We start from the raw sequence: 14,167 nt of genomic DNA, 5'->3' as shown, positions 1-14,167 counted from the left end.
CCCCCCCCCCCCCCCCCCGAGAAGCCGGGGTGAAACAAGCACATGGCAATTACATTTGCTTTCGGCAAAACATTCCCGTGAGCTAATGAATTATGATTCAAGGTCATATACATTACAATGCATAAACAAAAGACATATTTAGTAACTTTGAACTCATGTTGCAGTCACAGCCGTAATTGAATATAATACGTTTCTCAGTGTATTTCATTATGAAAGCCATACTCTTTCATCCATACACGTGCAAATATAATAAGTGAACGACACAGAGATGCTCTGGGTCCAATTCATATGCTAAATAGGGAAATGATAGTAAAGAAAAGGTAATTAAAGGAGGAATGCAGGAAAGAGCAGGGGAGAGGTAGTGAAAATTGGAAAAGTGGAAGCACTGAAGCAGAGAGATTGAGGCATTTTAGAAAGAGCCAATTGCATGCACACACACACACACACACACCAGATGTTGAACAATAGCATCTCCAGGGTTGAGTTCAAAACAGATGTTCGTCAGCAGAGCAAATTATTGATGAGGAGTCAAACGGTATTTCAAAAACAACACCTTATTACAACACCCATGGCTGCCACCTTCACACAACACACAGCCTCACATGCACACTCTCACTCCCAGGCGCACGCATGTTTGCATACAACCCCGCAACACCTGATGGAAATGCCAGTCCTGATCGGGGGAATCTGGTGGAAATAAATTAAGAAAAAAAACGTCAGTCATCTGTTGAAGGTCTGATAAGGCTGCCGTCCCTCTCCAGACAGGCCTGCTGCCTGTTGGCGTTCTCTGGCTGCATGGAGGCATCGGCACAGATAACAATATCCTCTCATGTTGCTTTACACATCAGGAGAGTCTGTCCTGCTATCTGGTGAGGATTGTATCTTGCCTAGTAAAAGTGTTTTGCAGTTTTCTTTCGCATATTAATTAAACTCTCTCTGCCTTAAAAAAAGAAAAAAAAAAAATCCTTAGGTGTATTAAGTGAAAAGTTTATCCAACCTGGAACTGAGGGTTTGTTTTTCAGTATAACAAGCGTCATTTCATTTGCCTTTTATCACATAGTCTAACAGACGTGTGAAGAATATCAGAGTAAACACAGCGTCACTTGTTTTGCTTGAATGAAGTAGAAACTTTTAACAGAAATAAAATCCCCCTTCATAAGTGAAAGATTTTGTCTCTGGTAGCACCAGCTTTTACTTTGAAATAATGCAGGAGTGGCATAGTTAGTATGAAGAGCAGAAGCCTCTGTGGATTAGCAGACAAAGAAGATTTTACTCCACTCCAGTTAGAAGAAGAGAAATTACCCAGATTCTGCCTCCCTATTGGCTCTTTTACTCTATTAGTGTCAACTGTGGTCTTACTTAAATGTGTATAATCTCTTCTTTAAGACTACATACAGTACATTACCCATTGTCCCAACTCTTATACCAGACTTGTATCCTGAAATTACATGGGCAATGGATTTATGTCCAATGCCAAGTTTTAGAAAAAATGCAACTGACTGTAAGTATGTGAAAAGTAAAGGTGTGGAGCACAGACTGTATATAAAGATGGATGTGGCCTCTGTGAGGTCACTTCTGAAGCTCAGAGTGGGCTGCTTCGCCATCGCCATCTTGGCAGTGCCTGACTCCGCCTAACTCCCGGCTAATCCCAAAATGGGCAAAGAGCAGTGGGATGTGTGTGGAGTCTTCGGTGCATGCTGGTCTGTGATGATAAAAAGAAATACGCCCTCAATCACACCTAACTTTCAGCCTTAATAAAATTCAAATGGGTTCAGTTACCACAAAAGGGGAAATGCGTACTAAAACCGTTTTTTTTTTTCTGTGTTGACTTCATTTTTCAGCCCAGATGTTGCTGCTTTCTGTGGACGTTGGAATGGCGGATGCTATGGAGCATTGCTGATTTTCATGCAGGAGACTGGAGTTTGCATTGTGTTGCAGATCTACAGTTACTTTTGTATTAACCTTAAACCACACTGTAACCATAACTAAATGTTTTAGTTGCATAACCACACCTTAACCAGTTTATTATTTGGACACAGAGTAACAAGAAAACAAGAGTATTATCATTTCAGCAGGTACCCAATAACAAAATATATTTAGGTTCAAGTTACAAACCTCTCTTGCTGTCTAAGGTATTATGACTCAAAGTCAATTTATTTCTTATTTCTATCAGACTCGAATTTTCAATTTCATTCCTAACCTTTAAATGTATATGACACATTTATTAATCTTAACCCTCTGGTGTTTGGGGTTGTTGCCTGAGCACTCAAAGACCACCACTTTCTGAGCTGCAGATGTGATCTCTACACTCGGGGATGAATTCTCCTCAAATGGAAAAAGACAGCACCGCCATCTCATGAAAGCTGGCAGGAGAATTTAATAGCCTATACAGTGCTACTTCTTTTTGTCACTTCCATCCAGCCTCCTGTCTGTCTGTCTGGTGTTTTTTGCTCAGTGACAGCCATTCCCTCTGTTGGAAAACAACCAAGCCAATAGGTGGGATCAGTGGCTGTAACTACTGTCAGACGCAACTCATATCCTACATTAGGGAAAAATAACACCCATACCAAATGGAAAACAGTAAACGCCAGACTAAATGAAATTGAAATCTCAATTCAGTCTAATTATCAGACTAAGTTCCATCTTTCTCAGCTCCCGTTTGTTGGAAAGTGTCGTTTTTGCCTCCTCTCCCCACCAACAAGCCATGTTGATGGCCTAATGATGAACTCCACTGTCATTGTGAATGCTACGGGGAAAATTGTGCACCCTGCCATGATACCAATTTTCAGGCTCTGTCATGCTTTCGTAAGTACCAATCCAGTCTAGTGAAGCATATTAAATTTTGCACATTCTGTCTTGAAAATGGGCTTTAACGTGATTTCTGGCAGCGTTTGGTATAGTGAAGAAATAAAAATCTACCCTCAGAAGGCTGTGTGGTGCTGTGCCAAATGTTCGATCTGGGTCTATTACCCACCATGTTTTTTTTTCGTCTGGGTGATCTAAACACCCTGAGAAGCCAGGTAGTCCTGTGTTTTGTTCAGATGTGTCAACAGTTTGGTTCATAATTAGCTTGTTCCAGTTATAAGTAATTTATTTGCCTGTGTGTTGCCCCTTCATGGGCACTTACGCATAGCATACCAATAAAAATCTTCCATCAGCATTACAGCTGGTTTTACAATTACCAGATATGTTTTTCTTCTTTCTCGCAGCTCATATAAATCTCCCAACACCTGGAGCACTCCTGTTAACCTTCTGGCAGACAATACTGGATCCCAGAGATGGTGAACTCTTTAATGTTTTACTGCCTTTTGCATCTTTTTTTCATGTCGGTGGGCTAAATTCTCCCCGGTGAGGAGTGATTTTTGACAAATTCAAAGGGATCCTTGCAGAACTCTGTCCCTGCTGATGTACTTTTTCATTTCTTCTCCAAGAGTCTCTCCCTCTTGAAAGTTGTGAAATGGCTCAAGTTTTCTTGAAGCTCACTTATACTTTAATTCTCATCTTATGATACTTTTCTCCATTATTTTTTGAGTTTCATTCTCTAGCACACGAGGGCTCTCTATTTTTGTTATGACTTAAACTTATGACTATAAGTTCTGAGATTGCTCACACTCCAAACTTTTCATAGCGATACTGCAGATAGAATTAACCATTTCATCTTGTTTATTCTCAAGTCTTTCTTTCAGCCTGAAGCTGCTTCACAATATAATCAAACAGGGGTTAAAATATGCTGTGTATTCTAGGAAACAAGATTAAGGGTCTACAATCATCCAGGTAGGAAATTTACCATGTTCTTCACCATCATAGTTTAGCATGTTAGCATGCTAACATTTGCTAATTACCACTAAACACAAAATACAACTGTGGGTGATGGGAATGTCATTAGATTTGCAGGTATTGGCTGTAGTTTTAAACATAAACTCATTAGGCAAATAGAAATTTTGACCTGATGATCCACAAAGTCATTTCAGTTCTTCCTGAAGGGAACACGAGCTGCAGTCCTTCAATAGTTGTTGAGACATTTCACACAAAACCTCATCCATCACTGACCCACTCCTGGACCCCCTGCAGTTCGCCTACAGAGCCAACAGGTCTGTAGACGACGCCGTCAACATGGCTCTCCACTTCATCCTCCAGCACCTGGACTCCTCAGGGACCTATGCCAGGATCCTGTTTGTGGACTTCAGCTCTGCCTTCAACACCATCATCCCGGCTCTGCTGCAGGACAAGCTCTCCCAGCTGAGCGTGCCTGACTCCACCTGCAGGTGGATCACCGACTTCCTGTCTGACAGGAGGCAGCACGTGAAGCTAGGAAAGCACGTGTCTGACTCCCAGACCATCAGCACTGGATCCCCGCAAGGCTGCGTTCTTTCTCCTCTGCTCTTCTCCCTGTACACCAACACCTGCACCTCCAGCCATCAGTCTGTCAAGCTCCTGAAGTTTGCAGACGACACCACTCTCATTGGACTCATCTCTGATGGCGATGAGTCTGCCTACAGGTGGGAGACTGACTGTCTGGTGACCTGGTGCAGGCAGAACAACCTAGAGCTAAACGCTCTGAAGACAGTGGAAATGATAGTGGACTTCAGGAAGAGCCCAGCCCCACCCACCCCCATCTCCCTGTGTGACTCCCCCGTGGCTACCGTGGAGCATTTTCGCTTCTTGGGAACCACCATCACACAGGATCTCAAATGGGAGCTAAACATCAGCTCCCTCATCAAAAAAGCTCAGCAGAGGATGTATTTCCTGAGGCAATTGAAGAAGTTCAACCTGCCAAGGACTATGATGGTGAACTTCTACACCTCCATCATTGAGTCCATCCTCACCTCCTCCATCACCATCTGGTACGCTGCTGCCACGGAGAGGGACAATAACAGACTGCAGCGTATCATCCAGTCTGCTGAGAAGGTGATTGGCTGCAATCTTCCGTCCCTCCAGGACCTGTACGCCTCAAGGACTCTGAGGCGTGCAGGGAAGATTGTAGCTGACTCCTCCCACCCTGGACACAAACTCTTTGTGACACTCCCCTCTGGCAGGAGGCTGCGGTCCTTCAGGACCAAAACCTCTCGCCACAAAAATAGCTTCTTCCCATCTGCTATTAGTCTTATCAACAAGGCTAGAGAGCCCCACTGTTGCTGATCAATTGCACCAATCACCAGAAAAAATTCCTTGTATGTGAAAACATACTTGGCAATAAAACTGATTCTGATTCTGATTCTGATGGTGGTATGAGAGTAAAATTCAGGTAATCCCCACAGTCAGAGGGCTCCATAATCTTTGATCATCTGTACAAAGTTTCATGGCAATCCATGTCGTATATCTTCAGATATTTCACAAGGTAAATAAGAATTTTGACCTACTCATACCACCGTAGACAAGTTAGGTGATGACCAAAGTCATGAAGATTTTTGTCATTGTGGATATCTGCATTAATATTCGTGGGAATCCATTTGTTATCGAGATATTTTGGTGTGGACCAACGTGGTGGATTGACTGAATAGAGGCACCATAATGGCCTAAAGCTATATTGCTAGCATGGCTAAAAATAAATGAAGAAATCTCATTTCCTTCACCATACATGCTCTCTGTTTATTATGACTGTATGATTGTATTATTCTAAGCAACACACATCAGTATTTTGCAGGTACATTAAATAATTGTGATGTTTTTTCCAAATCTGTCAGTGATCAGAACTACAAAAACAAAAACACATACAGGTTCCCTAGAATTATATTAGCCTGAAATTGACAGAAACAAGCTGCATTTTGCAATGCAGTGTCTAATGTAATTCCATTATCGCTCACCATTCACAGTGTTAATGCTGGGATAAAAATGATGTCACACATTTCCTTGACATTATCCACTGCCAACATCGTGAGTGCCATTGCGTAAACATTTATGAAGCGTGGCTAAAGGGAAGAGTTTTGAGTAACTAACTCTTCTTCGGTTCGTCCTCTGCAGGATGAATACTACAGAGCTCGGCATATATCCATAGTGCTAAGCTGAAGGTAGACCATATACTGTGTAACCAGCGCTCCACATTCACAGCTCCTCAGCACTGTGAGATCCTCTTACAGTAAGCCTCTCACAAACAGGTTTCTCCTTAGTGATAACAGCCCAAAATGTTCCCGCTTGTATCAGTGGAGCACCCAGGAAATCTGACCTGTCTTCCTGTCAAATGTTGTGTGCTGGTTGTCGACAGCAACTGGAGGCACGACACAGTGCGGAGTGGTCACAACCATCCCGGCGAGTGTGTCGCTCTGCCCCGTGATGCGGAACACATGCCTTAACTTTATATATATGAACTGCTATATGAACACATTCAGTCAGATCTTTTTTTCTTATCTTGTCATTATGTCATCTTCATTATCACTAACTGTTACCGGCCAACAGCCCCATCAAACTGCACACACGCTGTATAATTGTTCAACCACAGTTTTAGTAATTAAAAAAATAAAATGTGGATGGGACCATATGGTTTTATTAACAAAGCTAGCCAATTAGCATTTGCTTTAAAACTCATCCTTTAATGTGGCAGTGTGTCCTTCAGATATACTGCATGTTACTGTGCTCTGAGCAGCAGGCTGAGCTCATGCAGTTCAGCTTTATCTTCACAGACAAGGGTAAGATAAGGGCAGAAATATTAAAGCAAAACTGTCCATCTGTCGTAGCGTTTTATTTTATTGTTTTGCTGATCTTTGCTTTACACAAACTCCCTGCCTCTCTCTCTCTCTCTTTCAGTGCCCCTTTCTATCTATTTTCTATCTTTCTATCTTATCTCTCTATCCTATCTACTTTGTGAGTACCGCAGTTAGTGGATCGCTGTGAAATGCCAGCTGTCAGAGTGACAGACGTGGTGTCACCTCTGAGCCGCCACGTCACCGAGGCAACGAGCTGTCGACACGTGCACGGGCGCGTGCGTGACGGAGAGTGAGAGAGAGAGAGCGTGGGACAGAGTGTGTGGGCGTTTGTTTGTGTTCCTATGCTTGAGAGGACGAGCTAGTGTTTGTGGTGTCAAGATACCGGTTGGGATGAAATTAAAGCTGGAGATTAAACGTGTAAAAGCTGAAGGGCAGAGATGAAAATGTGCGTAGCACAGTAATATGTGCGCAGTGCATATGCATAGAGCTGAGGGTCGAGGGGAGAGCAGCAGCGGGAGGTGAAGGGAGAAAAGGTCATGACAGAAGTGGAGAGAGGGATAAAGGGAGGAGAAACGCCTCATAGGGGAGGAGCAGTGATGAATATTATAATAAGAGAAAAAGAGTCTTAAGACAGGAAGGAGAGAGACATAGAAACTAAGTGCATTGTCAGGAAGTCAGAATGTACAGTCTGAATGACAGAGGACAAGAGTGGGAGAACAAAAAAAAATACAGAATAGAAATGCAGAACAGAAGGTCAAAAGATCAGACAGAAAGTACAAGAGCTGAATAAAAAGAGAGAAATGTGGAATGTACTCTTGAAAAGCTAAAAGAGAGGACACGGTGAAGGGATTAGAGCGACGGAGTGAGAACAGGAGATAGGGACGGCAGTGAAGTAGATGGATTAAAAACAGTAGGACAAAGGGAGGATAGATGGTGGGATTTGTTATGATTGACGAAGGAACATGAGCCACTGACCAAGAGCAGACTCTGAGGGGGCTTCCTCACCCAGCCTCCCAGTACACCACTTTCACACACAATATAATGAATCGACATCATGAAGACGTGTTGACCCTGTGTTTTACCTCGACCACTGGTTTAGCCTGGGTCACAGAGCGTCTAGAAGAGATGGAAGGAATTTGAATTTTCCAGTTTCCATTCAGTGTGTGTGTCCATCAGCCAGGGAGTGCGCCGTCCCATTGGCTGTGTTTCTATGACAATAATACCTTTTATTTATTAGTTTTCGCACCGTGAGCATCAACCGGAGGATGCTTCCCCATATACTTTGTATGGATGAGCTTGTAGCCGATCAATCTGACGCCAGGTAGCTAACGTATCTCTATGTTAATAAAAGGTTGATGACAAAGCTGACAACAAGCTTACAGTACAGTGATAAAGCCACAACAGCTTAGCTCAAAGAGAGACAGACACGTCCAGAACAAGCTTCACCTCCGTTTTCTTGGTTACCAGGGTGACAAGTGCTGCCCTGTATGATTGGCTGCCCGAAAGGGAGCTAGAGTGATGACACCAATGCTGTTGAAATTGAGAAAAAAAGAAATTTCGATTTTTGACTAGAAATGCCGCGAGTGGCTTCACCAAAAAGGCAACGCTTTCTCTGTTAATGTAACATGCAGCTGCATACACTGTCTCCTCTCTTGGTACAGTTGAACGATTTTGGAAAAATGCTACATGGACACAAGCCCTTATCGAGCAATGAAGAAGTTTTTTTTTTTTTTGTTCTGGAACTGAATGTTGCCTTGTGTGTATGTATCAGCAGATAATAACTAACCTAACCAGGCTCCATAATTGTGGGTTTTAAAATTGATGACATGTCTTTGAAATGATCATAATATATATAAACAAACACAGACACACACATAAAAGAGAGGGATTAGATAAAGGAAAAACCCATAACAGAACCATGGTAGTGAATTTAATGTGCCTTTAAGTGTGAATGACTCATTATAGAGACAAAACAAAAAATGCATCAATAAATAAACTTGCTTCATATTTCTGAAAATGTGCCTGTGGACAGACATGAGGTCCTAAATACTTGTGTTATCTGATCTTTTATTCTTATTTGCTGATGCCTTTGCTTGCTTTTGTTTATGTGGCTCTTTAAAACCAATAGAAAGCTGCTACATTTCATATATTTCCTTTTCGCAACAAGTAGTACAATTTTACAGGCAAACTATATGAACGGTCCTTTTTATCAACTGACTAAAAGACATCTATAATTTTCCATTAAACAGCAAAGGTATATTTGGCCTTCAAAATGGTGAGTCACATTTAATAAAGAGTTCTTCATAAAAAAGGCATGGTGGCCATAATGAAAGACAAAACATTCAGCACACGTTTACAGACTCTCTGAATAAACTGGTCCAATAATCTAGGTTATAATACAACAACTGATGCTGCAGAGATGAGATAATATACACTCACTGAGCACTTCACAGTATTAGTAACACCTGTACACCTGCTTGCATCTGCTTCATGCAGTTATCCAATCAGTCAATCGTGTGCCGGCAGTGCAACGCATAAAATCCTGCAGATGCAGGTGAGGCGCTTTCGTTAATGTCGGGACCAGGCATCAGAATGGGGAGAGAGATGTGATCTCATGTGGCTTTGACTGTGGCGTGACTGTTGGTGCCAGACAGGCTGGTCTGAATATTTCAGAAACTGCTGATCTCCTGGGATTTTCACACACAGTAGTCTCTAGAGCTTCCTCAGGATGGTGTGAAAAACAAAAAAAGATTAAAAAAAATACAGAGCAACAGCTCTGTGGACGGAAACACTGGATCGTGAGTGAGGTTAGGGGAGAATGGACAGACTGCTTGGAGCTGGCAATTTTATGATTAAAGCATCTCACAACGCACAGCACTTTGAACCTTCAGCCAAGAACAGAAATCTGTGGACACAGGCTCAACAGAACCTCACTGTTGAAGACTGGAAACATGAAGCCTGGTCTGATGAATCTTTTTTAAGTCATGTTTTTTGGCTATTTTATGGCTTTATACATTGACAGGATAGTGGAGAGTGAAAGAGAGAAGGGGAATAACATGCAGCAAAGGGTGGTGTGCGGCCTAACCACTCTGCTATCGGGTTGCCCCATAAATCTGGATTTCTGCTGAGGCAGCAGATTGTAGGGTCAGAATTTGGTGTCAGCATCATGAATCCATGTACCCAACCTGCTTTGTGTCAACAGTCCAGGCCGGTGGTGGTGCAATGGTGTGGGAAATGTTTCCATTGCACACTTCGGACCCATTGGTACCAATCGATCATCCCTTTAGGCCCTACAGCTGCCATTAGACGTTGATAATCGGTTGAATAAGGATTTCGACATCGAGTGCCAAGATTCAGTGTTAGGAGAATGTCTGATGCTATTACATTAACGTCCTGCTGGGATTGTTTGAATGCCGCAGCTGTGAGTAGTTGCTGACCATATGCATCCCTTTATCACCATCTAATGAGGGCTACTTCCTGCAAGATAATTGTCTCAAACTGGTTTCATGAGCATGACATTCAGTCAGATTTCAGTGGCCTCCGCAGTCACCCCGAGCTTCATTTATGACTGTAGCATTCGCACGAAACCTGAGAGAGTCGCGCACCACTTCACACACGAAAGTTGGGAGGTTGACGAGAGAACGCGTGCACCTCTATGGAAACTCAGATGGTAAGGGGGCAAACTGAAGCCAGATTGTAGTAATTAAACATGAGAGGCATCACTATACGTATAATGATGCCTCTCACACATTTAATTTCACTCCATATTCCACTCCACTCATTCCCCCGCGCTGCACCACAGAGCGCCACAGGAAATCATTCCTGCCAGTGGCCATCAAACTGTTATACTCCTCCCTCTGAGAATTAATCTGTCAATTGATTGATCCCAGGACAGTTTTATGTGCAATAATCAGATAACAATTCTGTATATAACTTCAATCTGTACTGTAAATGTCATGTAACTCTAAATATGTATACAGTGTCTTTTATTGATGGGGTAATATTCTTTATATATTTATTTATTTATTTTATATTTTGAAGATGGGGGGGGTACATTATTATTATCATTTTATCATATTCTGTTAATGTGAAATGGAGCACTGCCACATAACAATTTCCTGTGTTGGATTAATAAAGTATTTCTGATTCTGATTCATATCACAGGTTTCAGAGATCTTCATCATAAACATTCACACCGGCAGCGTCGTTTGTGCTTTTCCTAGTGAGCCAGAACTATTCCACCAGCGCCTTTTAGTTGTAAAAGGTAAGTTAAGCCAACTCAAATCTCAGTGTTTCATCAGTGCGGTCTCACCATCACGTTCACCCCCCTACAAGGCACAGAGGAGAGGGTCAGACTGCAGCTACTGACACTGGTGGCAGCTGTCGAAATGCCAGGATGATGCCAGGATGTGGCAGGAGTCAGGAACATCTGGCCTCATCTGGTCTCAGATTTTTGGACCCAATGTGTGTGTATGTACATACAGTATATACTGTATATGTATATAATTCCATTCTGTATATACACAACTATATATACTCTATGAAAAATCGTGTTTTGGAATATTAAATCTTCTTGGTAGGCCTTCAAATGAAAGTAATACCCATTTGCACGAGCTCATTTTAATATCTTGTTTATATAGTACACCCAGAATAGATGAAGAAGAATACATGAGGACTAATTTTGTTCTTTCATACAGCAAATCATTTAGCCTGACACTATTTGATTTACTCGTGGAACAGGGAGCCAATTCATCGAGCAGGTATTTCAAAATAAAATTCCTCCAGAGTCTATGTTAAGTGTTAACCTAATATTTTTGTATGACATTATGCCCCATCTGGGAAATTATTTCTGGGGGCAACATGATGAGAATAGATTCAAATCAATTTTGTTCAGGAGGAAATGGAGGTGCATAAATAGTGACAGAGCTCTGGGTTGAAATGGTTGATCCCACAGTGAAAATCTGCCAATGATTTCAGTAATAATAAAGAATGAATAAATACCCAGCGTAAGCGTTTTGAATAACTTCTGAGTATTACACCGCTGATTGTCCACTTTGGAGTTAAATCTTGAACAATACTGGAGTAACTTTTTTTTTCTGCAAATTCTCCAGCGGCATTTGGCTTATTCATGAGCGCCAATCACTACTAGGGTACCTGACCCAGCCCTCAATGAATACTAATGACCATAAAATGATAGGGCTGCAATTCACTTCCTTAGCAACCAAACAGAAGGGTAGAGCAGATATGAAAATAAGGCAACTGGCAAGTCAACAAAATGCCCCTCAAGGTTTGGGAGAAAACCAAATGGCTTTTATTTACCTGGGAAACGCCGAGGTGGAGATATGTGCAAAATGAGGAGGAGGGGGAGGAGGAGGAGGAGGAGGAGGGGGTGGGTGAGGAGGAAGACAGAGAGTCACAGAGAGTGAGAGATACCAATGAAAGAGCTTTTTTAGCCCCAAGAAGGCAGTGAGTCATCCAATCGTGCGTCCTGACTCACTGCAGCTGGGATATAGCCCAAGCCTCGCAACGTCTTTGGTCACCGTGGTTACTGGTGTGCAGTTGGGTTTCAACATACAGGAGAAAGAAGTAGGGTAGAAACTCATATATATCTGTGTGTTACAATGCAGTAAGACAATAGAGGAGTATATAGGTTGCCTAAAAGCAGTAGGCAGCGTTTATAATTGCTCTGCAGCTGGCTGTTATTTCAGTCTCCAGCCAGCGGGGGAGATGCGCTGTCAGTATTGACAGACAGACCCTGACTGACAGCCCCGCCTTCCTCTCCCTCTGTCTGTCTTTTCTCTTTCCTTCTCTCTCTCTCTCTCTCTCTCTCTCTCTCTCTCTTTCTCCCCCTGCCATCAGCCAGCATCTTTATCTCTCTCTCTGTGTTCCCAGGCCTTATAATGAAATTCATTACTGTTACAGATAGGAGAGTAGCACCCGTTTAGAGATCTGTGTAAAAAATCAATCACAGGCTGGTTTCAGTGTGGGGAAAGTTCACTGAGGTTTCTCCCTGTGTAGTTGTGGTCAGTGTCTGTGGCCCTCTCCAGCTCCGGTGTTTGCTCTTATCAGAGGCAGGATTCCTTGCATCGACAAGATGATACTTTCTTTGACCTTGGGCACCTCTGGTATGTGTTTGCACAAATAAATACAGAGAGCGCTAGGGGAACTCTCTGATTTAAGAGAATGAGGCATAGTCTGTAGGTTGTGTGCCGCCACCTACATTGATTTCTGATGTAAAATAGAAGGACAAACAGCACCAAGGTCACAGTCTGGCTCCTTGAAATAAACTACAGATAGAGAGGGAGATTAAAAGTCAAAGGTTTATTGAATAATTTTTTTAATTGAACCAACAGGAACTGACAATGTGAGATTCAATGCTGGATGTGACGAGCGATTCAGTCCCTCTTAAAATGTTACGTAAACACTGACATACCTATATTTTCTTCTTGAATCGTATAAACTCATGATTCATCTTCTAAATGGTTGGTTCACTTCAAGGCTCAAATGGAGAAAATGATTATGTACTTTCTGGGCCTTTGAAAAGTCAGCAGCCATACTCCTAGCTTTTTACCTTGAGTTTTTTTTTTTTATTAGCTGCTACATTATGACCACAGGACCTTATTTACACCAGATAAAATATTGTTTTATTATTATTCTTTAGCTTGGGCTAACAGTAAACAGCACTCAGTATAAGTGGTGCCTCACGAAACAGTAGAAATATGTTAGAAATTAAAGTAACTGAATGGAAATGTGAGTGTTACTCATCAGTTGGCTTAATGCACTGTAGGGTCTATAAAAATATAATAGTATCTAGATGAACTAAAAACAGCCCACTGTGTTTGCTTCTACGCTAAAGATTTAATGTGCATATCTGGAGTATAGCTTGAAAAGAACTTGGAAATGTAGTTTTCTGTTTTGGTAAATGTAGTTTTTAGAATTACATTCACAAGAACTCTGTTCTTCATAGACACCTCATGTCTGAACCAACAGGATTTTCTTTAAAAAAAAACACGGTAGGACAAAGATAAATGAAGAACAAATAATGATATATATGCTGCATTCATGTGCTCATCCGATGTTCCTATTTCCGGAGTCGGTAAGTTGTTCTTCTGACTTGGGTGTGTTCAAGTTGGAAAGTTGAAATAACATGGATGCCAGCCATGTATGTGCTGTATTTTATTGCTGTGACAGCAGTGTGTGTGACATCAGTGAACTTTTCTATGTTATGTAGGTCACTTTACGGGGACAACAACTAACCAAATACCATATTACAAATCAAACAGCATAAAAAATACAAGATGTGAATTTTCACCATTAAACAAAAGTTTCTTACAATCAACCAAACATTTCATCCACTATGTTTCTGCATATATGATGTCACAACTTCGCAAGTTTCAGCAAAATGTTTGTCGACTTGTTGTCGAGTTATTGTTCCGATTTCAGGGGGCTTTCACGTGAATTTCTCCAGTCTGAACATGAATGCAGGGATTATTTTTGTTGGCCACAAGTACGACAAGTTTGAGAGC

General features: G+C 41.9%; 1 long non-coding RNA gene across 1 annotated transcript; it reads left to right on the top strand.

Annotated features, from left to right (window-relative positions):
- The first annotated feature begins 319 nt into the window (after nucleotides 1–319).
- LOC139621499 (uncharacterized) lies at nucleotides 320–11,955 on the top strand. The gene is made up of 3 exons (XR_011691010.1): nucleotides 320–3,774; nucleotides 10,806–10,905; nucleotides 10,977–11,955. It is a non-coding gene; the product is annotated as an uncharacterized lncRNA (long non-coding RNA).
- Nucleotides 11,956–14,167: the final 2,212 nt, after the last annotated feature.

This window comes from Trachinotus anak, unplaced genomic scaffold (genome assembly GCF_046630095.1).
Source record: "Trachinotus anak isolate AG129_WGS33_773 ecotype Australia unplaced genomic scaffold, CSIRO_AGI_Tana_v1 ptg000005l, whole genome shotgun sequence".
Taxonomy (NCBI): Eukaryota; Metazoa; Chordata; class Actinopteri; order Carangiformes; family Carangidae; genus Trachinotus; species Trachinotus anak.
The sequence above is the reverse complement of the archived record's forward strand: the minus strand, read 5'-3'. Positions and strand labels throughout refer to the sequence as shown.